Raw genomic sequence first — 25,310 nt, 5'->3', positions numbered from 1 at the left:
TGCGTCTTAGACAATCATTTGTACATATTGTAACATAACGGAACCGTATGTTATTGTTTATATTGTATATACTCTCTCATAGTCAATTGGAAATATAGAATGGGCCTGTGGCCTCCACTACAAGAAATAAAGATTGATTGATTGACTCTACAAGTATATACCAGTAGGGCCCGATGAACATACTTTAATAGTGGACACATGTCGTTACGGATTCTAGAAGTATATACCAGTTGTTCCCGGTGAGCGTACTTTAATAGTGGACACATTTCGTTACGGATTCTAGAAGTATATACCAGTTGTTCCCGGTGAGCGTACTTTAATAGTGGACACATTTCGTTACGGATTCTAGAAGTATATACCAGTTGTTCCCGGTGAGCGTACTTTAATAGTGGACACATTGGACATATTTTCGTCATTGACCCCAAATGTATATACCAGTGCGGCCCGCTGAGCATACCAGTGCGGCCCATATTCCGATACGGACTACAGCCGTTTAGTCCCGGGGCTACAAATGTAAATACTTAAAAAGTGAACACATTCCACCATTAACTCATTTTATACCAATGCCTAAACACATACGCACCTTAACTGTGGACAAATTCAGTTACTGACTTTACCACACACAGTGTGTTTTGTCCCACATTTTATACCAGGGAAATCAATATTGCCGAAATGTTTATACAGGATTTGTACATAGCAGAAACATTTGTTTGATTTGCTGGAAAGTTTAAACGCTCGATGTGGTGACTTCACAGTTGACAAACAAGGAAACATAATTAGGGCCACCTGGGATTCGAACTCATGGTCATATGTTTCCTTGAAGCCGTTAAATGATGGATGTTTTATCAATACTGTTGTGAATAAGGACAAAGTGTATTTGGTGCAAGGTTCCCCAAGCCTGAATGACCGGTTGTGTTAATGAGGCGGAAGTGGCCAGTGTCGAGCGTTCTGTATGTAACACTATGTAGATATCTTCTTGCCTTTATTCTGAATGTTTATTCATCTTATAAAAAAAAAAAATTTTTTGCTAATACTTGTTTACATTTGATATGCTGAATGTTCTTGTCATATTGTGCACTTTGTACATTTTGCCAATGCATTTTAATGCCATGATGATATGCCTTAAGACAGCTTGACGTCATCGCTTTTTAAAATAAAATAGAGTGAGTTATATTCGTGCTCTGTGTTGTCTGTAGACGAGTGAGGTTGGTCTCTATGCCGCTTTGAACAGTATTCAGTTATATAATGATTGGTCAGAAATACCCCTTTCCCAAACGCTATGTTTAATATCACTGGAATATACAGCGATATTTATGTTACCTTACCTGTGTTTCCATGACGCAGTGGCACACTCACTCACTCACTCACTCACACTCATACAAACACAAGGATACACACAGCCACACTCACACACATACCCAGAAACACATGCACACACATACCCACTCACATACACACAAACCCACTCAAACACATACGTTCACACACATACACACAAATACTCATACACACATACACACGTGTCGAGTGATGAATGTGTGTTCACTCTGTGTGGTGGTAGCAAGTGTAACTACATAGAGCATACATAAGCTGTGTGTCAACTTGTCAACACGGAAATACCGTTAGATTCTTTCTGGTGTTTAAAGAGGACACACAGACATATTGACACACTTGGATGTATCTGATTATTTGTTTTAGTTTGGGCAAAACTGCGCTGCTCAGCTGTAATGTGCAGTGACAAAGACTGGAAGTCAATGAAAGAAATATGGTATCCCCGTAAACTGTAGTAAGAGAGAGTTTGACAGTTCGAATCAGCTGGCTGGTTGGGTTCATCGCAGTGCACCATGCATCAGGAAGTATTTCAGTGAACCTGTAAACTGTGTGCCATGAAATATTGCAACATCATATCAACCCAGATCAAGTGTATCAAACCACACACACAGTCAGACACACAACCATGTACACCAATACACACACCCATTACATCTGCAGTGAAACAATCTGTCTATTAAACTGCACAGTCGACCATGTACCGTAATGTTGAACACGTTACTAAGGTAACCAGCCATACACACACACATGTACACAACCATGTCAAACCACACACAGACATCCACACAACCATGTACACCAAACCACACACAGAGTCAGACACACATCTATAGACACATCAAAACACACATACAGCCATACACACAACCATGTACACCAAACCACACACACAGCCATCCACACAACCATGTACACCAAACCACACACACAGCTGCACACTCCAGACACACAGTCATAGACACATCAAACCACACACACAAAACCAGACATACACCAGACACACAGCCGCACACACCAGACACAGCCATACACTCACCAAGCCAGACACACATCTTTGGTGACTCTTACCACCCTCTCCACGATAAGAGTCTCTCCTTATAAAAGCAGGTCTATTGATATATTGAAAAAAACATCAGTTGAAATGTTTAACAGGATGTCCATTTACTGATGTGTCATACAAATTACAAGCCTGTCGAATTCCTTGCCCATTGTGTCTCAACACATTTTACACATGCTGAGTGTCTGGAGCCCTGCGTCATAACATGCATAACAGCGTTACCCGCCAGAACCCGGAAACTTATACAGGCTCATGATAGCTTTCTGGCGTGAAGCTCTGGGTATGTAAATATAACTTGCTTTACATTTTAAATGGCGGAAAATGGGTCTGTAACATGTGTTTATGTTATTAATATCAATTCAAATCTTAAACTGTACGAGTTGACGTATTTTTTTCTTGGAGAAACGTGCCTCGGATACAACGAACTGAAGCTCGGTTCAGCAGTATTCGGGTTAACCGTTGTGACTGATTCTGTATAGACGAATTGTATTTATATAACACAAGCAGAACCCTTACCTTTAGGTACAGTTTAACTCAACTCCGGTATAGCCGCTTGCACATCTGTCCTTGATAGAACTGTTGTTTCAAAGTGTTTAACCTTTTTGTCAAGTTTCCCGAAGTTCTCGCTGTGTGAAGGTCTTCAATGACATATTACTGACAGGTATGAGGTTACTTGTATACAATGGGATTCCATGTACATTGCATAAGCTGGCAGTAGTGATGGTGATTTGGATTTCTAACCCACAGTTTTATATAATTAGGATCCTGACATTCCTAACGGACGTTCCTCAGCAATGGGTTAAACCGCCTGGGAGATAACCATGGCATTGACTCGGTAGGTATAATATCACATTTGCCAAATGTCTGCTTCAACACAATTACGTTTATGTTGGGAGCTATAGCTAGGAATTAGTGAGTGAGTGAGTTTAGTTTTACGCTGCACTCAGCAATATTCCAGCTATATGGTGACATAAATAATCGAGCCTGGACCAGACAATCCAGTGATCAACAGCATGAGCATCGATCTGCACAATTGGGAACCGATGACATGTGTCAACCAAGTCAGCGAGCCTGACAACCCGATCCCGTTAGTCGGCTCTTACGTCAAGCATGGGTTACTGAAGATCAATATTCTAACCCAGACCTTCACGGGTGAGCTAGGAATTAGGGCTGGGACGGGTCCAAATCTTCTACCCGGGTACCCCACCCCCTATTACCCTACCCAACCCGGATACCCGTTATGTTAATTCCTGACATAAAATTTGTAAGAAATGGCTATATATTCTTCAGCTCGGAGGTTTTTCAATATCTTAACCATGTATACTCTCCCAAAAAAGAAACGCATCATGAAAATAGCAATTTCATGTAGCAATGAAATAAAACGTGATTCATTTTACAAAAGGTTTTGCTCTGTTCATGAGTCCTATGGTGTTTATGTTTTGAAACATCGCAACAAAACGCACCATCCGTAAAATACCCGTATTTAACAGCATGATTTTCAATTTCGGCGTGTCGTGTCACAGAATACACAATTCACATGCAATGCACGTGAAAGTTGGGGATCAGATAGTCTCAATGATGGGTATAAAAGGTTGATCGCTGTCTGTTGATTATTCACTGTATTTGGAATATTGTTGACGAACGCAAAATGCCACGTCTAAGTGAAGCCAACCGTCATATCGCCATTGGTTTGCTTGAAGCTTGCCAGTCTCAGCGTGCAGTTGCCCGACGCATGACTGTTCTCCAAAGCACCATTTCACGGCTCTGGGAGCGATATCGCCGACAGAATGCGGTAGCAGATGCCCCTCGTAATGGGCGACCTCGAGCGACCACTGCGGCGCAGGATCGCTACATCCGGGTACATCACCTGCGTCATCGAACACCTACGGCGACCAGTACCGCTCGACAAATATCCGGATTGAGGAGGCTTTCTGCACAGACCGTCAGGAACAGGTTGAGAGAGGCTGGTTTACGTGCCAAAAGAAATTATTTTGGCCCTGTGTTTCGACAACAACATCGTCGACATCGAGTTCAATGGTGCACTAACGTTCAGGCCTGGAACCTACCGAATTGGCGTAGAATCTGGTTCAGTGATGAATTACGATTTCTATTGGAACGACGCGATGGAAGAATTCGGGTGTACAGACGTCGACGTGAACGTTTCGCCGACGCTTGCGTTCCCCAGGTGGACAGATTCGGCCGGGGCAGTGTTATGATGTGGGGGAGGATCACCTGCCGTAGGAGAAGTGATTTGGTGATAATCCAGGGCAACCTGACAGCTCAACGGTACTGTGACGAAATCCTACGCCCACACCTCCTTCCAATCATTGATCGCCAGAGGGAGTTGTTTCAACAGGACAATGCCAGGCCCCACACAGCACGTCGCACTAGAGACTTCCTCCAGAACCACAACATCAATGTGCTCCCCTGGCCTTCAAGATCACCGGACTTAAACCCGATCGAACATCTGTGGGATGCCCTGGACAGACGGGTGCGACGCCGTAACCCTCAGCCCCAGACACTTCAGCAACTCGCACAGGCACTACAGGCAGAGTGGGCTGCGATTGGGCAACACGAGATTCTGAGACTTATTCGTTCGATGCCGAGGCGATGCCGTGCACTTCTGGATGCCCACGGTGGTCACACGAGGTATTGACTTCAGCGCCACCACACGTCCCCATGTGACACTCAAACTGACTTTCCTCGAGTTGGTGCCAAAGACGGATAAGTCTGCATTCCCAGTGTGCAATTTCGCTATATTTCATTGACTCATAACGCCTACAAGATGTTTCAAAATAAACATACAAATACAGTTGAAATTCCTATATGCGTTTCGTTTTTGGGAGAGTATATTATATTCAAGGTAAATGTAAATAATGTCTAAATCTTCAAGACAGTACAACCTTTTAATAATGAAAGAATAACAGATTGCATTGTTTAATCTTTTAGTCACATGATCATAACGGGTCTGGGTATTGAGACGGGTACACGGGTCCAACTAATTATCCACCCGTCCCGGGTATCCGGGTTACCCGTCCCAGCCCTACTAGAAATCATTACTCAACACAGAAGCTGTCCGAAGGAGAAACACACTGTGTTGATTTCTCACTGGATTGTCTGGTCCAGACTCGATTATTTACAAACCACCGTCATATAGCTGGAATATTGCTGAGTGCGGCGTAAAACTAAACTCACTCACTCACTCACTATGTTGATTTCAAGGAAATGATTTTTAAAAATATTCATTTGTTTACTCCAGGAGTATTGCAAAAAACAATGTCAATAAGAACATAATAGAATCCCTGCACGAACGCATCTTTAAGACGAAACGATTTGATAAATTATTCTAGACCAATATATGCACACAATTAATAAAATGTAAATGCAAGCGCAAGGTTCATAAGCTGTCCTTTTTGTGTATCCAGTTCTTACTATTTTGTTTAGATGATATATGTACCGGTGGGCTTATAATAAAAGCAAAGTATTGCTTGTTTACCAAACCAGATTCTTTGAGAATAAAAATATGTTTAAACCGTATTACAAAAACATATATTATTCTTTTTTTTGACAGTAGAATCTTACACTGAGAAAAATGTTTATTTATCAGATAAACAGGTTATAAATATGAATTCTGATTAGGAACAGTTCAATGAGAAGGAAAGGGGAAAGGAATGAGGATCAAGAGGTATGGTAATTTTTCATGTGACATGGGTTGAATAGGGGGAGAGTACTCTGTATTAGATGACATCTTCCCTGCATATCACGTGCTCTGTTGATAAGTTACTGTCGCTGAACCGTGCAGTGTTTAACACTCACACGTCAGGCGTCAGTGTGTACTCTGGTATTACGCTTTGTTATATACAACCCAGAATCAGAGTCTCGTGGGAACATAAAACCTTTTGAAGTTTAAATCATGTTCCGTCCTGATCTTCTTTCAGTAGCTCTAGCCTCAGATATACATCAATTAACATATCGCGTAATCTCATACTCCCGCATATGACATGAGAAAGAATTATAATGAAACGTAAGAGCATTGCGTGACCCGGCTTAAACCGACTGTCGCCAGAAAATTTGCTCCAGTGAGTAAAGGGAGACAACCCTTGATGGTCTCTTCTCTACTATGTTTTAGAAACGCACCTGAATTGTGTCCTCAAGAAACATCCCGGTGTTGTCATTAACGAGCAGCATTATAATCACCATGGAAAGTGAATAATGTCAACCGTAAATACTGCATGGTTATTTTGTTCAAAGCGTACACGGTATATTTCTACAGATATGTTTAACGATGTTGCTACTGGTGAGGATACGGCCATATACCTGTAATATTGCTGAGACAACAAATTAATAAACAAACCAGTGAAGATGCGAGTTAGAATTGACCTAATTCTTCTCGTAAGAGACAGCTTACAGGATTGATTGGTCAGACTAGCTGATTTGGTTGACACATGTCTATGCATAGATTGATGTCCTGTGTTGATCACGTAATTGTCTGGTACAGTCTCTATCGTAAGGCAGGGAGACTGCTAGTGTTAAACAACAAACAGAAGATCGCCGTCGCGGTTTGTGCATGTTTTGCTTACGTTACAATGCATTATAATATTCATATTCCGATCATTCCAAGAATTAATTGTCCGGATACTCCGACTATCCAGCTGGAAGGTTCCGATACAGATCGTTCTCCATTTTAACTCAAGATTGACGGGTAAGATAAAAAAAGCGCTTCCATTGTGTCATCCCCTTACCAATCTCGTTAGGAATGCACATAACAATGAGCCATTCTGTACAGCCTCCCTATATATTTACTGTAAAACAATCTCAAGGACAACAGGATACCGCATTTCCTGTCTGTCAAAGGAAATTCTACCCTTTGATTAATGCATCTTTTGTAACATGCTACCCTCTGATCGTTGTGTACACATGCCCAGGTCCCAACGTTTCCATGACACTCTTTGTTCCAGTATTAAAGTCTTATCATCTGACATATTACATTCTCTTTTCGCTTAGCCACCCTTAAACGCCACAAAATACTTTGTAGCTACTCTTGCAACTTTTTTAGCCCTTTTGACACCGGGCATTCCCACAATTCAGTGACTAGTTTGTGTCCTTTACACTGAGTTATTCTACAAGGTCAACGGTTGCCTGGGGCAATGGATGTGTCCGCGTCTGTATCTTGTGTAGTACAATCTGCCGCTGTAACAAATGCTTGAATGGGTTATGTGTACTTGTGTGGGTTTGTGTGGGTGACAGTGTTTCCCTTTCATTTCATAAAGAAATCCTTTTAATAGCAGACACCGTATAAAGGAATGTTGTTTTCATTCATTTGTAACCAGCTACTCCGTGTCCCGTTTATCAGTTAAATACTGATTCATCTTTACACAGGTCTGGGTTGGGGATTAACAGGTGAAAACGAAATACTACGATCATGCAGTTATTGGGCTGTGTGTAATAACAATGCACTGGCGATAATAACACCAGTTGCATGCTTATGAAGATATACATTTGTATTTGATGACATGACGAGGAAGACTGACTCAGGGGTTGGAGGAAGACTTGGCCTCTGTTACTGGCAAACGTCTTTCTTTGGATTCCATTAGTTTCTTGAAGGTTTCTTCTTTCGTCAGTGAGTGATCATCCGAACGTGATGATTTGTCAACAAGGGTCTTGTGTTCATTTAGTTTTGTGACTATAGCGTGTCCAGAATTTCATAAGGTCTCATGCACACATCATGTAGGGTTTCTCCAGTAGCCAGATCAGCAAGAGGAGGCTGGGGATGGACTTTAAACGGGAGCTTTCTTATGGGTTTCCTCTGTTTGGAGATTTTCCACTTCCAGATGTTTTGGCTATCGATCGAGTGTGTGAGTGAATATGGTTTTACACCACTTTAAGCAATATTCCAGCCACACTACGGTAGAGGACACAGACATCGTACCTATATGGGGAGTCGAACCCTGGTATTCGGTTTGTCGAGCGAACGGTTTGCGTTAGACTGAAGGCCGTGTAACTGACATGGGGAAGTTGGGGGACATTCTGTGTCCATGGTGAGCTAGATGTTTTAATCCGGCTGCTCATGAGGTTTTCACTGTCCTGTTCCTAGAATGTTGAACATGTCATCTACTTTTTGTACCAGGATCAATGTTGAAAGTGGAGGATGTTAAAACGACCTCTTTAATTTGTCATGAACATTATTGTGAATGGTGGCGGCAAGAGGAAACCAAGGGAGGCCATGGACCTGCTCATTGATCCTGCTATTCCTTCTAAAGTTTGAGGTGGTGAAACAGGAGACTATCGATGGGGGAGTGAGTGAGTGTGTGTGTGTGCGTGCGTGCGTGTGTTCATGTGTGTGTGTGTAACTCGCGCAGTCTGTGTGTGTCTAACTTGGCAGTCTGCGTGTGTAAATTGCTGTAGCACTCGCGATCAGAGGGCTGTTCCTTGAAGTATGTCGGTGAAGATGTCTACTACATCGTTGCTTAGCATTTCTATTAGTTCGTTGATAAAAGTACTGCAGTTATTGATGATCACTTTCCTTCCTTGTGTGGCCGTAGACCGAGTCTGTGGAGAATACAATTTACGACCTTGACTGCATCTTTACAAGTTCAGATAAATCCCCTTGCTTTATGCCATGTTGGTTTATTGTTTGTTCGGTGATCAAGAAGAATAAAGCTGACTTTAGATAAACTACAGACATGTAACACCATGTTTGATATCTGCGTCACAACTGATCAACATGGTCTCAATGAGGTTTTATAGTGGTTGTAAGATCATGATCAACACCTGTGTGAATGGTTGTATAATCATTACAAATTAGGACTCGTGTACGGTTCATGTGCAAGGGATATGTACATGGCATTCGTGTTCAGGTTTCCAACTGTATGACTGATTCATTTCCTACATCTACTTTAAGCACCATGATTGATATTCGTATGCAGATTCAAAGTCACATCATGATTTATGGAAACATGCACCACACCATGATGGTATTCTGCTGATCAACATGGTGGCCTTTAGTATTGTCCGCCATTCCACCGATACCCAGCTACCTAGAGATCTATCTATCGTGAGAGTGTGTGTGTGTGTGTGAGTGTGTATACTTGTAGATGCATGTAATAGCCCCAAAGTACAATTATATGTGCTCGTGGTGTGCTAAGGATCAAACTTATTTAAAACATAATCTCGGTTCCCAAGGAATAGGCGATCTTCACTGGTGTCGCATTGCAGTTGCAGTAGGAGGCTGGCAAACCTCGGTTTGGGCGAGTCACATCAGAAGGTAGCAGAAGGTACAATGAGGAATGTAGTATAGGAATGTACCTCAGCGTCAAAGATACCGTTTGAACTAGCGATCAAAGAATGAGGCAGATCATTGGGTCAACACAGCGTGACGTTTCAAATGCTGCAGGTAAAGTGTTATCAGTAAGACGTGTGTCTGTAGTTAAGTATCCCATGTTGGCCATGAACTCTCCGTGTGAGGGAGCTGCAATATCACTGATGCCAAGGTGAGATAGTGACAACAAGGAGCTTAACTACACAGAGGTGTTACTGTACCCCACTTCTATCTCCTGGCCACACACACATGGTGATACAGCGTCTTCTGTTGCCCACCTGACATCAGTTGTTTGATCTCACTTGTTGCGTATGCTATTGGTTCGAGTATGATACTTGTATTGCACCATTGGAAGAAAGCATATGTTCGTCTTTAGAACTATACAAATGGTGTCATTATGATATTTGATATTTGCAAGAGCCTCCACTGACTGACTGACTGACTGGGCATGTGAGTGTTCAAGATGAACGCGCGTGGGCAGATACACGATCATGCAACTAAGCCGAGTGCATAATAACGCACCTCAAACTTGAATATATCATACAGTTGATCGCCCTTAATTCGAAGTGCGGGGCATTTTCGGAAACAAACCGCTTTCGGGGTTCGGTGCGACATGTGATTGAAACCTGCGAGGGGTATTGTGAAAACTCCGTGTCTCTACACTATGCATTACATCTGTCCTGCAGCGAGGGAGAGAATTGGTCCACATATTCAGCATATTATCACATCACTTTATTGTGTTTGCAACTACGCCGAAATATCACTTTAATTGTTATAAAGAAGGTGTACATGTTTACAATTATATCTCGGTTGATCATAAAAGCAAACTCTAACTGCAAATTCATACATGCGAGCATGCATGCGTGATGCATGCACAGACACGCACAGAGAGTGAGAGAGAGAGAGAGAGAGAGAGAGAGAGAGAGAGAGAGAGAGACAGAGAGAGAGAGAGGGGGTTATACTGACTGACTGAGTTTGGTTTTACGCCGCTTTTAGCAATATTCCAGCAACATCACGGCGGAGAGAGGGTTATAATTTACATAAGAACATACATGTACATGTAAAAATGTATATACAATTGATTAATACAAGAAACTTCCGCAAATGGACATACATGATTATACACAAGTTACTGCATCAGCAAAAATCAATCAATGAATAATTGTAGGAGATGTCGTCGAATAGTATATAGAAAATCGTAAGATAATTGTTTCCCATGTCTCTTGATCAACATCATCATTAAAAGCAGTTTCACCTCCAAATAGAAAAGAGAGCATATCGAGTTCATCCTGTAGTTTTTACATCAAGAATGTCAGGTCTCAAGCTAAATATCAGCACAATATTGGTAATCCTTCCTGAAATATCAACCCAGCTGAATTTAGTTTCGATGTAGGCGTTAAATTGTCAACAAAGGAAGGTATATCATTGCATGTAGCTTATAAAGACATAAAAGTTCATGAAAGTCACGGTAAACTTTGCACAACGTATTTGCTTGACCGTACCCGCGTTTGTGAGTCTTGAATATTGTTTTACGCCACACTTGCAATACCCAAGCTATATCTGGCTAATCTATAATTCATCAAGTCTGATAGTGAATATTGTTTTACGCCACACTTGCAATAACCGAGCGATCTCTTGGAAGTCTGTAATTCAACAAGTCTAATAGTGAATATTGTTATATACCACAGGTGCAATACCCAAGCGATCTCTTGGTAGTCTGTAATTCATCAAGTCTAATTGTGAATATTGTTATATACCACAGATGCAATACCCAAGCGATCTCTTGGTTGTCTGTAATTCATCAAGTCTAATTGTGAATATTGTTATATACCACAGATGCAATACCCAAGCGATCTCTTGGTAGTCTGTAATTCATCAAGTCTGATTGTGAATATTGTTATATACCACATATGCAATACCCAAGCGATCTCTTGGTAGTCTGTAATTCATCAAGGCTGATTGTGAATATTATTATATACCACAGGTGCAATACCCAAACGATCTCTTGGTTGTCTGTAATTCATCAAGGCTGATTGTGAATATTGTTATATACCACAGGTGCATTACCCAAGCGATCTCTTGGTAGTCAGTAATTCATCAAGTCTGATTGTGAATATTGTTATATACCACAGATGCAATACCCAAGCAATCTCTTGGTAGTCTGTAATTCATCAAGTCTGATTGTGAATATTGTTATATGCTACAGGTGCAATACCCAAGCAATCTCTTGGTTGTCTGTAATTCACCAAGGCTGATTGTGAATATTGTTATATACCACAGGTGCATTACCCAAGCGATCTCTTGGTAGTCAGTAATTCATCAAGTCTTATTGTGAATATTGTTATAAACCACAGATGCAATACCCAAGCGATCTCTTGGTAGTCTGTAATTCATCAAGTCTGATTGTGAATATTGTTATATGCTACAGGTGCAATACCCAAGCAATCTCTTGGTTGTCTGTAATTCACCAAGTCTAATTGTGAATATTGTTATATACCACAGATGCAATACCCAAGCGATCTCTTGGTAGTCTGTAATTCATCAAGTCTGATTGTGAATATTATTATATACCACAGATGCAATACCCAAGCGATCTCTTGGTAGTCTGTAATTCATCAAGGCTGATTGTGAATATTATTATATACCACAGGTGCAATACCCAAGCGATCTCTTGGTTGTCTGTAATTCATCAAGGCTGATTGTGAATATTGTTATATGCTACAGGTGCAATACCCAAGCGATCTCTTGGTAGTCTGTAATTCATCAAGTCTAATTGTGAAAATTGTTATATACCACAGATGCAATACCCAAGCGATCTCTTGGTTGTCTGTAATTCATCAAGTCTAATTGTGAATATTGTTATATACCACAGATGCAATACCCAAGCGATCTCTTGGTAGTCTGTAATTCATCAAGTCTAATTGACGAATGTGAATATTATTATATACCACAGGTGCAATACCCAAGCAATCTCTTGGTAGTCTGTAATTCATGAAGTCTAATTGACGAATGTGAATATTGTTATATACCACAGATGCAATACCCAAGCGATCTCTTGGTAGTCTGTAATTCATCAAGTCTGATTGTGAATATTGTTATATACCACAGGTGCAATACCCAAGCGATCTCTTGGTAGTCTGTAATTCATCAAGTCTGGTTCAAGTGCATCGGTGAAACACGATTGATTGCAAGATACGAACTCATGAAATCCAAATTGAATGGCTAATAGCAAGAGTAAGGATTCCTGTCGGAGGGAATAATGACACACAATGAGAAACTCTGGGGGATCGACAAATATACGTAATATATAAATACAAATGACGTTCATGAAACATTTTGGTCAGAAAGCATGAAACCTTTAATGAGCACTTGCTTAACTCTTGTACACACTGAAATAGTTCATGCCTTTCAAAAACGGATAGTGAAATGTAATGACATGTTGAAGAGATTCAGGTTATGCCACTGATCTCTCAACTTAGATGCACTTATATTGTACAGCTGTGTGCTTATGCTCACTTTGAGTGATGTTTTTTATAATCTGTCTTGCCATGTCATGTCACGGTCGTGTACACCTGCTTAGATATCTTCTACATAACACCGGTGTCAACATAGCCCATAAATATAATGCAGCTGGTTATTTAAGTGGAAAAACTTAAACCTGATTTAGTTTGTAAGCGGTCGTTTAACAGCTTGAGTAAATATAGAATACTAATAATAATAATAAACCAAATTTTTAAACCAAAAACAACCCAAACAGCAAGGATATTTTATCTGTCGTGTGTAAATGAATATGAACAATTGCTCGTGAACCAACCAGGAAGTAGATCTAACCTACATACCTGGCCCGCCTATGATTGGCTAGGCCATGGGAACTGCACTTCTACCCTGTCATATGCGCTCTGCTGTTTCATGGATTAAGATTGACGAAGGGGAACGGACAGAAACCGTTTTGGCGAATCGTGTTTGGTAAGTGATGATATTTTCGGGCATGAAATCACATTGTCTTCAATGCTTTTCATAAATAATGCTTGCATACAGATCAAACATTTTATTCTCTTCTTAAATACACATTTCTCTAAACGTGTTAAAATATGGTTACATGATTGTTTAAAAATAAGGTTTCGTGATTGTTTCCTAATTTTCCAATTAACATTATATCAAACTAACTGCTAGCCATTTTTCAATCACGATAGTTCAGAACGGAGAGATAGATAACATGACGATGAACACTGATTGAATGTCTTTTGTCAAAGTGCATTAACATGCATGACATTTCTCTGCATAGTAGCTAGATTCGTTTTGCATAATGCACAGCAGGGATTACACACAGGCTATTGGTTGTCTTGAACTTGAAAAACCAGATAAGTTAGGGTTTCACACACGTGGGACACGCGGTGTCAGCTGTGTTATGGCGAGTGTACGTGTTTGCTGAAGGATAGAGTATTGTGTTTCTCTCTGTTAAGTAGCATCTTGGCGTCACTATTGTTTTGTAATTAAATTCTCAATGAGGGTCGTGTATTACGTTGGACTGTGTGAATGTTTAATTTGAGCATTTTGTAGTTTTGTATTAATATATGATGAATCCTGTTGTATAGATGTTTCAGCCAACATTAATTTCCCGAGTGATCTCATGTACTGACGATCTCTTACTCCTAATGTTTGTCTACTGCATGCATCAATACACATAACAATGGCGTACTTGGTATTTACCTTGTATTAATTTTCAGACAAAGCGCATAAATTAGTGATTATCAAAAGATGTACTGAAGTACAGATATAGAAGGCGTAATCGTTTATATAATTTTCTATATTGTTCGGAGCCAAATGTTGCGTTTCATTGGCTTTCTCATCTTTGCATTTTATGATGTGACTGAAACCATGTGACCATAACGCATGGCGACATATACAGTCTCCTTCTACTAAAGTGTCTGCACATAGCATTGGCAAATACATAGCATTGCATCCACTAGGATCAATGTGATAGACAAAATGTAGTGACGACCTTATTGGAAGGCGTGGATATCAATGTTTCAGGTATATAGCGTATACCTTATTCAAAATACAAATACTACTGGCTTATCGGTGGCTTCCTGTGTAATTCCTGATGGTTTAACGGTTACTTGAGTAGCTTCCTGACCACATTTTCGTATTTTTTTAATTTCATAATGATTGCAATATCAGCAATGCTAATTTACGTATTAACGTCATCACTATTTCCATTTAGCGTCATACATTAGTGCCCCAAACGTTCATGTTCAGGTGCCTTTAATGTCATGTTTCAAAGTAATGCAAATGTTTGTTCTTTTGACGCCATAAAGAACCATGTCTGTTGGCCTGCTGACCACCCTGCTGCTCTAAGTGTGTTCAGCTGTGTCCCCATGGACCAGTTGATCTGTTCAGATTGAAACCACTCCTTTGTCCTGCTGCTTTAATTATGTCCAGCTGTGTCCCCATGGACCAGTTGATCTGTTCAGATTGAAACCACTCCTTTGTCCTGCTGCTTTAATTATGTCCAGCTGTGTCCCCATGGATCAATTGATCTGTTCAGATGGAATCCACTCCTTTGTCCTGCTGCTCTAATTGTGCCCAGTTATGTCTCCATGATCAGTTGTTCTGTTCAGATGGAATCCACTCCTTTGTCCTGCTGCTCTAATTGTGCCCAGCTGTGTCCCCATGGACCAGTTGATCTGTTCAGATGGAATCCACTCCTTTGTCCTGCTGCTCTAATTATGTCCAACTGTGTCCCCATGGATCGGTTGTTCTGTTCAGATGGAATCCACTCCTTTGTCCTGCTGCTTTAATTGTGCCCAGTTATGTCTCCATGATCAGCTGTTCTGTTCAGATGGAATCCACTCCTTTGTCCTGCTGCTCTAATTGTGCCCAGTTATGTCTCCATGATCAGTTGTTCTGTTCAGATGGAATCCACTCCTTTGTCCTGCTGCTCTAATTGTGCCCAGTTATGTCTCCATGATCAGTTGTTCTGTTCACATGGAATCCACTCCTTTGTCCTGCTGCTTTAATTATGTCCAGCTGTGTCCCCATGGATCAGTTGATCTGTTCAGATGGAATCCACTCTTTCGTCCTGCTGCTCTAATTGTGCCCAGTTATGTCTCCATGATCAGTTGTTCTGTTCAGATGGAATCCACTCCTTTGTCCTGCTGCTCTAATTGTGCCCAGTTATGTCTCCATGATCAGTTGTGCTGTTCAGATGGAATCTACTCCTTTGTCCTGCTGCTTTAATTATGTCCAGCTGTGTCCCCATGGATCAGTTGATCTGTTCAGATGGAATCCACTCCGTTGTCCTGCTGCTTTAATTATGTCCAGCTGTGTCCCCATGGATCAGTTGATCTGTTCAGATGGAATCCACTCCTTTGTCCTGCTGCTTTAATTATGTCCAGCTGTGTCCCCATGGATCAGTTGATCTGTTCAGATGGAATCCACTCCTTTGTCCTGCTGCTTTAATTATGTCCAGCTGTGTCCCCATGGATCAGTTGATCTGTTCAGATGGAATCCACTCCTTTGTTCCGAGTGTTTGTGGTTTCATTTGGGATGTTTCCCAAAACTGATGTGGCTCGGGCCACTAGTGGATACATGGGTTATACCTGCTAACTGTTGTGTTTTTGTGCAAATGAAACTCTTTTTTGCGTTTTTACAAATATAGCCGAGTCTCTCCACACCTCTAATCAAGAGAAATCAAGAGAAATTAGAACAACTAACCTTTTTTCTATTTATATTACACACTTATTTATAAGCATTATATGACAGGTATCTGTAAGGAAAGAGCGACTCAATTATGTTAAATAACCAGAATTAAAAACACTGAGACAGTGACATCCTATAAGTAGACCAAGGAGGTGCAGCATGATCAATAATCACACCATCGGGTCACGGGACGTGTGGTCAGTTAAAACAGATCGTTTATACTCAATCCTATATACAGACCGTGTGCAGCAGGGCATCTCAAGAAAGAACCGTGTAATTTACAACGTGTACTTAAACCGTGACACATCTCACAATTGACTTTGTCGGGTGTCAGTGATACCACTCACGGAGTTATACAGAAACCCTCATGTGATCAGAGATCTAGCCAGCTTAATGCACGTGACAGTCTATTGTGGTATTAATAATACACATGCGAGATATTAATAACCGCTACGAGGTTGTTGCATTATTAGTAACAGAAGGCCGGATCATGTCTGTTCGTATCTGTATTTAATAATATTTTATCCATTTGACGACGACTGTCATACTCTCCCTATATTGTGTCTTGAGTGAGTGAATGAGCTGGGTTTTACGCCGCTTTTAGCAATATTCCAGCAATATCACGGCGGGGGAAACAAGAAATGGGCTTCACACTTTATGCCCATGTGGGGTATCGTACCCGGGTTTCAGCGTGATGACCCAACGCCTTAACCACAAAGCTACCCCACCTGGCGTCAGTGTGTCTTGAGGTCTATCGACATGTGCAGCAGTAATAAAGCATGATGAATTGAAGGTTACTGCTCGTTCGTTTGTTCCTGCAGTGAAGGAAATAGCATCTGATTGCTCCTGGGTCCTCCTGTAACACCAAGTATAACGTGCATCAGTGCAGAAACAACTTTTGTATGACGTCAACAATGTTTAGGGTTTTGTTACACAGCTTAACGTGTTTCTAAATCTAGCAAAGTCACACACGCTCTCATCCGTACTCCTTTCAAAATTAATTATAGACAATTTAAAAGGGGACACATTCCATATGTTCTTAAACATTTAATGCGGTCATAGAGATCTGTGTGTCTATCGGAGTGATCTCAGATACTTATATTGTCAGTTGCCGTTTCCTGTATGGTGGAAAGTCATACTGATACGCTAATGAACAACAGCTATTTAAGGAACACCACGCGTTTAACACCTCAGCGGGAACGACTCTGCCAGATTTGGTTTGTTGTCATTCGTACAACCACGTTGACTGCTAATGTCAAGCATATAGCTGACGTTGTTCAAAACCTTTGGCGCGTCATACCACAAGACGTTAAGATCATGTGTTTTGTTACCCTGCCTTGCACTCAGTTGGATGGTTGGTTTGTAGTTCAAAGCCACACTCAGCAATACGCCAGCTGTATGGTGGCGGTCTGGATCAGCCATTCCAGTGATCAACAGCATGAGCATTTATCTACGTAAGTGGGAAACGACGACATGTGTCAACCAAGTCAGAGAGCCTGACCACCCGATTCCATTAGTCGCCTCTTACGACAATCATTGGATGCTGAAGACAAATTCTAACCCGGATCTTCACGGGTTCCTTGCGCTCGGCATAACGCGGATATTTGGGCGGGAGTTTATTTTGCACCATGACATGTTAGTGTGACGATAATGTAAAACCGGCGTCAGTCCGGACTACTACAAGCTTACGCTGTCACAAACACACGTGCACACAGCAATAATCTTGAACATAACGCTCAACTCCATTTCACATCGCCATTTAGTAAAAGGTGAATTTCATGTTTCTTATAATTCAATAATCCTACAGTTGTCAGACGTCTAGATGACTTAAGCCTAATGGTGTCTTCGTGTAAGATTGGAGCGTTGAACGACTGATGTAGATACAACATTTAAAAACGATGAAAAAGAAAATGGAGTGAAGAGGTGAGCAAACACAGATTGTCTGTAGAATTACATGCGTCGTCTCATATCGCGGCAATCAGTGTCAAGCGATACCTTTAGCGATTATGACCATGAATATTTCACACAGTTTCCGTGTATGGCTTTAAAGTACTAACTCCGCTCACGGTTCAGATGGGAGAGACCTGTGCTGGATGAAAGATAGCACATCGAGGTGATGTCAAGGGCAACCTTTGATGGGTGTGTGTGTTCAGTGTTCAACATTTTCGGACATGTGACTTTATTACGGTTGGCTTGCATCGACTTGTATCGATAGTCCAAGTGTAAATGATCGTAGTGTTTATTGCCGTGCCAAATCTGTGTGACCCTTTGTTATCGTCCTCATAAAACTGTTTCAACTTCAGGACATATTCATTCTCGCTGACAAATGTGAAGATTGAGACATTTAAGGACTCCGTTTTGGCTCTGTCTTTTTGCATGTATCCTTTCATCGTTGGCGCCCGTCAGATTGCGCTTTTTGAAAATGTCTCAACGTCCAAAACACCATTCGGTCATCTTCTTACTGCTGTATTGTGCATGCTGGGATGTCACGGGCTTTATTGCTAGCCAGCCACTAGACAGTGAGAGCTGAGATATAAGAAAAGTGGCGGCAATCGTTTTAACTTGAAATGTTCTCATGGAACTTGGTGATAAAAACGCTATAGATTGTCAGAATAAGAAAAGTACGTTAGCGAATTGTCACGTCTGAAAGGAGATCATTGCTTGAAGGTTGGTTAATTGTGTGTACTTACACGTTAGAGATACAACCGCCTTTTATTGCTAATGCAATGAAAGGTTTACTTCCCTCGGGTTTAGGCAGTGGCTAAAAATCCACTTCGGCCTTTATTGAACATATTTGGGAAGTGTAAACGGAGCACCCAATGTTGATGGTGTTTTTACTTTTGCTTGTTTAATGCTGATCCGACCTGGCGGAGTTTATTTTGACAACGAAATTGTCATGACTTGTGGGATGAATCCCCAACGGGTGGTTTATCTTTAGAACTTTAAAACTTCACCTTTAACTCAACAATGGCAACTTTGCAAAAATATTGCTTGTGGAGTCTCAATTACAAAATCCTAATCAAAACTGAACATACAAAAAGTAAGCCTTTACTCAAAGATCCGTACCTGAGCGGATTCCCGTCTTTGGGGTCAAAACGGGTTCCCAGAGTTTATCCAGTGCGCAATTTGAACGATCAGGCCGATGCCTCCTTCCGCCTGGGATGTTTTAATCGCATTAAGGCATTTTGTGTCCAATCCGTTTGGTTACCCAGTCCTCAACTTATGTCACCTTATCATTTAAGTAACAACACTGAAGATGGCTTCAGTTGTCTGCCTACGGGATTAATCCCTGTCCGACACTTTCTGTGGAATACGAGGGGCGGCAAGTGTGTTATCTCTAAAGAGAATGTTCGTCATAAAACGTGAAGACAGATTGTTCATTGTTATTTTGATTTATTTACAATGTCAAGAATAAGTCTGTTTCAAACTTTTATCAATGTCGACAAGTTATATATGTTTCTGGGATTAGCAGAAACAGCAGAAATTGTACAGGCTATCAATAACTAGATTTAAACGCAAACAAGTTAAAACATATTAGCCAAGGAACAACAAAACATGGCTTTACAAGTGGCTTAACTAAGACATTGACTTGATGTAATCTGTCAATAAAATGAAAAGTGTTTATAATATTTTATAAAGTTATTTACATAAACTGAATCACTGTATGTTCGAGTGTTGGCAATGCCAAGTACGGAGGAAAACCAAGCCGCACTCATTGCAATAAAATAAGTTGACTATCCATAGAACTTGGTTTTCCTTCATGCCATCACTGGCTTGATAACGGTTATAGTACCTACACCGAAACGTCGCACTCCATTGCAAATTGAAGTTGACTATCCATAGAACTTGGTTTTCTTCATCTATACCACTTCTAACCAATTGCGCAGATCGATGCTCATGTTGTTGATCACTGGATTGTCTGGTCTAGACGCAATTATTTACAGACCGCCGCCATATAGTTGGAATATTGCTGAGTGCGGCGTAAAACTAAACTCACTCACTCACTCTAAAATGCCTCTAAAAGAAGAATGCCAAGTACCCTGGTCGGATTCATCCTCCAGGTGTGAACAACTACTTCAATGAAAGTAATTGCATGTATGTCACGGAAGGTTTCATTCTGATGAGCGATGACGGGACAGTTTGACATAAATTTTTAGTGAATCAATGAAGTAAAATTTTATTTCTTCGTGAAAATATGAAATATACTGACATTGCAAAATAGAAATTCTCTTGAAGCATATGTCCTTGTTGAGTGGTGTCAACGATCCTAAACTGTAACTCGGTTTACGTCATGGAGTAAAGGATCATATCGCGACATCATTCGTGAGGCTAAAGTGTACTTTGAAAATACGTTATGGTAGAATGGAGATAAACGGACTTTGTTTTTAAATGATGAGTTTTGCATGAAATGATCACAGTAAATGTGACATTTGAAACCGAACGCTAAACAGACGGGATCAATTTCATGTAAAAGTCAGCGTATTTCATAACAGTGTGTTTATATCCTCATCAGTTCATCATTTTCTTCAACGTTGACAATGCCAGGTTTAGTTCTGGTATTTTAGCATTGGATCAAACTATGTAGTCAGACCGTTTATGTAGTAGTTTTTTTCTGAGCCTCCTACAGGCCTTAGCCTCTAGACTATTGAAATCACCTGACAGCATAACATCAGGTCTACATTTAACTTCCATACTATGGGCGCGGTGGGCGAGCTGGCTAAGGTGCCAGGCTAGTGATCCAGCGAGCTTGAGGTGTCGGGATCGAGCCCACCTGTGACCGGGCGTAAAAACCTTTCAGTGTTGTCACAACCCCTAGTGTACAGTACACATCCCTGAACCCACGAATCCGTTGGTATATGACCAGATGGTGGCCACATGAATACGTGCAAACCCCAAGTTGCGGGTACAGCAACGTGCAGTGAACTTGGACAAAGTACTGTGACTATGTGTCCCAGTCCACCCAGCTGTGAATGGGTACCTCGTTAGGATGAGCAGGCCACAATAACTCGGTGCGCCTAGTGGCTGCATGAGTTGTATGATCCCCAGGGAGCTGAAATTGATACCACGATGTGCCGTTGAGACTGACATACAATGATCGAGGTAAAAAATACCAGCGCCTTAAGCAAGCACTAGTTGCCTGGATATGTGCGCTATATAAATATCATACAATAATACTATGATGACTCTTCAGGGAGTACATAGGGTATTATTTCTTTCCTATCTGACTGCGTTTCTTTGTCGGCGCCATACCCGTGCGTCTTTTTTTCTCCCGACACAACAAACTGTGAAACGATGTGATACAAGTGAAATACACTTTTCCATTCTTCTGTAAATAGTTTCAATGCGCCATGAGCATACATGAGTGGGTGGCCATTGGCGCTTAACAAATATTCACGGATAATACTGTTAAATCCAACTCACTCATTCAGATGAATATAGGTTTATGTAATGCTATATATATCATCCTGGTCATCTGCCATCCATACCATGTAGTCCTTGACGAATAGACGTTTCCTGTTATAGATATGCCTTGGCAAGTTAAGACGTTTGCTAAAGTGTATAAAGACAGCATTGAATAGATCCGTATTGACGATCAATGTGAATACCTTGATCCACCGGGCAGGAAATGTATTCATGTTTTCTTCGGGGACCACACACTGCTTTGAACAGATTAAGATGTTGACGCAGGTCACCCAGTACTTGATGCACATAAAGTGCACATACATTCAGATAAAAGAGTGAGTGAGTTTAGTTTTACGTCGCTTTTATCAACATTCCAGCAATATCACACCAGAAATGGGCGTCACACATTGTTCAGAGAAAATACATTTAGTTGATATCAATGAATATGTATAACATACAGCAAATAATCATTATGGTACAATTAATATCGAATGTAGTAAAAATATTAAATGACAGATGACTCCCTACCATCACAAATATTATAGGGCCCGTAACTGGGTCACGTCACTTCACGAGACCTTACGTTGGTTAGTACTTCCGGTGACAAACAACGTTTCATACCTTTTCGAATGGTCTCATGGTAGTAATGAACCGATAATCCTTGCAGAAACAGCAATTCTTCGATCCAATCACCCCCAAAATAGCCAACTATTACGGTTGTCAACAGCTTTGACAGTCAAACATGGTTGTACACTTGGCCCGGTCTAGTAAAGTCATATTTGGCGGTCGCGAAATTTGGAACCAGAACTGGTTCTTGAATATACGCCTGTCACCGCAAATTTGGTACCGGAAGTAAGCTGGGCTCGTCTCGCATATCGCAAGTTGGCACGCGCAAAGGGAGCAGGGAACTATCTTAGTACCGGGAGTAGCGCCTCGAGAGACTTACAGGCCATATTGTACAGCATCAGGTTATATCTGAAAGTACAGACGCACCAACCATGACATAGCTGGAGACGTCAGGGTGTACATGTATGTGGGTTAACTATTTAAGTGGCAGATTCCTGGAAGTGATAGGCCGGATATGGGCGGGTATGCCATCTGAGAGAGGAACCTTGCTTTGTTCAAGCCGGCGCCTTACCCATAAATATGGCCAGACATTAAACTTTATGCTAAATGGACTTAATCCTTGAGTATATAGGTAGGACGTGTTACAATAAGAATAAAATACTGCGTATGTGACTAAAATCTTAACTCACTCTCTCATTCACCATTGGAGAAAACAAATTCCTTCAGTATTAATTATACACTGAGAGAAAGAAATAAAGGGTCACAGGAAAATGCAAGCGTTCCTTTATTTTTTTCCAGTGTTCATCACCACAGCGCTATTCAAAGCTGGTGATGAAAATAGAAAATATTAAGGAACACTTGGATTTCCCAGTGATCCTTTATTTATTTCTCTCAGTATATTTTTAGACATTAAGATGTTGAAAGCGTGTTATTCTCACGTGTGAACGGATAGTTTGGGGCGATTTTGTAAAAAGGCGTATCCCAATTTTGATACACATTCATATGCCCTCTATGTAAACATTTATTTTCAGATGTCAATGTTGTCAGCAGAGTATGGGTACTGAGTAGGGTGTGATCGAAAATGAACGCAGACCCGAATCGTAATATACTGAAAACTCAAACTAATGATCCGGTTCATAAGTATAATTAACTCGCGGCCCTCCATCTTTACTTTGTTGCCAGGCTTCTGTACACATAAATGGGCGAAACACACCCACGTTCTTATCTGTTGTCCGTGACATCTGTGTGTAGTGACGTTACATGATGTAATCTCATGGAGGGAAAGAAAGGGGTATTCCCCAATAGCGGCCCAAAAATACGTTTCGAAAGCCATGGTCGTATTGAACGCTGCTACGTGTCATCTGACTGTAGTTGTAGAAACGTGATATCGTTGATACGATTCCGTATGAAGCTATGGCTCGCGGAACAAGTAGCCGAGTCATTGTTATTTTGTAAACATAATCTGTGAGCTTTCAGCTTCTTTACATCTTAGCCCGTGATGACGCCAACGCACAAACTGTGTAAGGTGTTTCTGTGTCGATGTGTGTCTTTATGTGTTTGCTAGTTGTTTACGCCGCACTAAGCAATAACCAAGCTGAATGACGACGGTCTATAAAAGGTCGTGTCTAGACCTTACAATCCAGTGATTGACATCATAAGTATCGGTCTACGCAAATGGGGTATGACTGATAACTGAATATTAATATGTAAATGGCGGGCGCTGGGCGACATGGAAACTGGGATGTGACACAGTGGTTGGTGCACGTTTTCTGAATTATATGTAAATGAGTGAGTGAGTAAGTAAGTATGACTTTACGTCATTTTTGGTAATATTCCAGCAATATCACACCGGAAATGACGAGCGAACACTTTAACCTCTAGGCTGCCACACCGTCCTTTGTAATCTTTGTATTCGTTTTCATCACGTTTGATAACATCCGATATCGAAGGAATTGATATCTAATGGTTTATCGGCGGACATTATCATATGCATCGATGTGTATACTGTCGAAGGAACGATGTTCTTCTTTCTTTTGTATGGACATGCATGCTGATTTTGAGTTATCGAACTGTATTAGATACCTGCTATTATTAAATTCTGATCGATCGGAATGAAGCATTCTTCAAGGTGATGGAAGAATATTCGTTTAACTTCTCCCCAGGCAAGGTTCTACAGGCGTCGTGAGCAACGTTTTAGCGACACTTGTGTGACTCCACGTCCTCAGTTTAACGAGACAAGTGCGCGGGCATCACCATGGGGCAGCTCAACGTTGTTAATGGCAATTTGAAAGACGTTCTGAACCATTATTTTAATATAGTTCATAGAAAAATATAAAACCATTCCTGTCAAAAAACACAATCTAGGAATTATTGCCCGTGTCTCACATATTTATGCAAATGTATGGGCATTACTATTTGATCCGAAACAAGGTTTTGCAACTGTAATGTTTACAATCCAGACTTTGTGTTGATCGTTCGTTACAAGTATAGCTTTTCGTGCTTCTTTCCTCTGTTGAACCAAGGTTGTAGTATATTATAAACAATCGGTAGCCTATGATACTGGATATATCATTACGGCTGGAGATTAGTCAGATGGTTTGTTGTTTAACTCCGCATTGAGTAATATTCCAGCTATGTTGCGACGATCTGTAAATAATAAATTCTGGACCAAACAATCCAGTCATCGGCATCATTAGCATCGATCAACCCAAATGGGATACGATGACATGTGTCAACCAAATCAGCGAGCCTGACCACCCGATACCGTTAGTCGCCTCTTACGACAAGCATGGGTTACTGAAGACCAATTCTAACCCAGATCTTCGCGGGCGGAGTACTCTTCCCGGCAGGTGTCACTCGCGACATTTTCCCAAACCTTGACTTTGCCCCACGCTGAATCACACTCGTGGTGTGCCTTAATCCAGCCATTTG

The 25,310-nt window shown here is 41.1% G+C and overlaps 1 long non-coding RNA gene across 6 annotated transcripts in view; it reads left to right on the top strand.

Moving 5' to 3' along the window:
* The first annotated feature begins 2,552 nt into the window (after nt 1-2,552).
* LOC124261754 overlaps nt 2,553-25,310 on the top strand; it is a 44,179-nt gene continuing 21,421 nt past the window's right edge. For 2 of the 6 annotated variants that reach the window (XR_006894411.1, XR_006894413.1), the window contains exons 1-2: nt 2,554-2,669; nt 3,151-3,224. This is a non-coding gene — a long non-coding RNA (uncharacterized LOC124261754). Of the gene's footprint in view, nt 2,670-3,150; nt 3,225-13,459; nt 13,674-21,407; nt 21,419-25,310 lie in introns of those variants that run through there. The other 4 variants (XR_006894418.1, XR_006894412.1, XR_006894410.1 and 1 more) reach the window with 4 other exon arrangements.

This window comes from Haliotis rubra, unplaced genomic scaffold (genome assembly GCF_003918875.1).
Source record: "Haliotis rubra isolate DU_JTF1 unplaced genomic scaffold, ASM391887v1 Scf808, whole genome shotgun sequence".
NCBI lineage: Eukaryota > Metazoa > Mollusca > Gastropoda > Lepetellida > Haliotidae > Haliotis > Haliotis rubra.
Note: the sequence above shows the minus strand (reverse complement) of the source record. Positions and strands in the feature narration are given on the sequence as shown.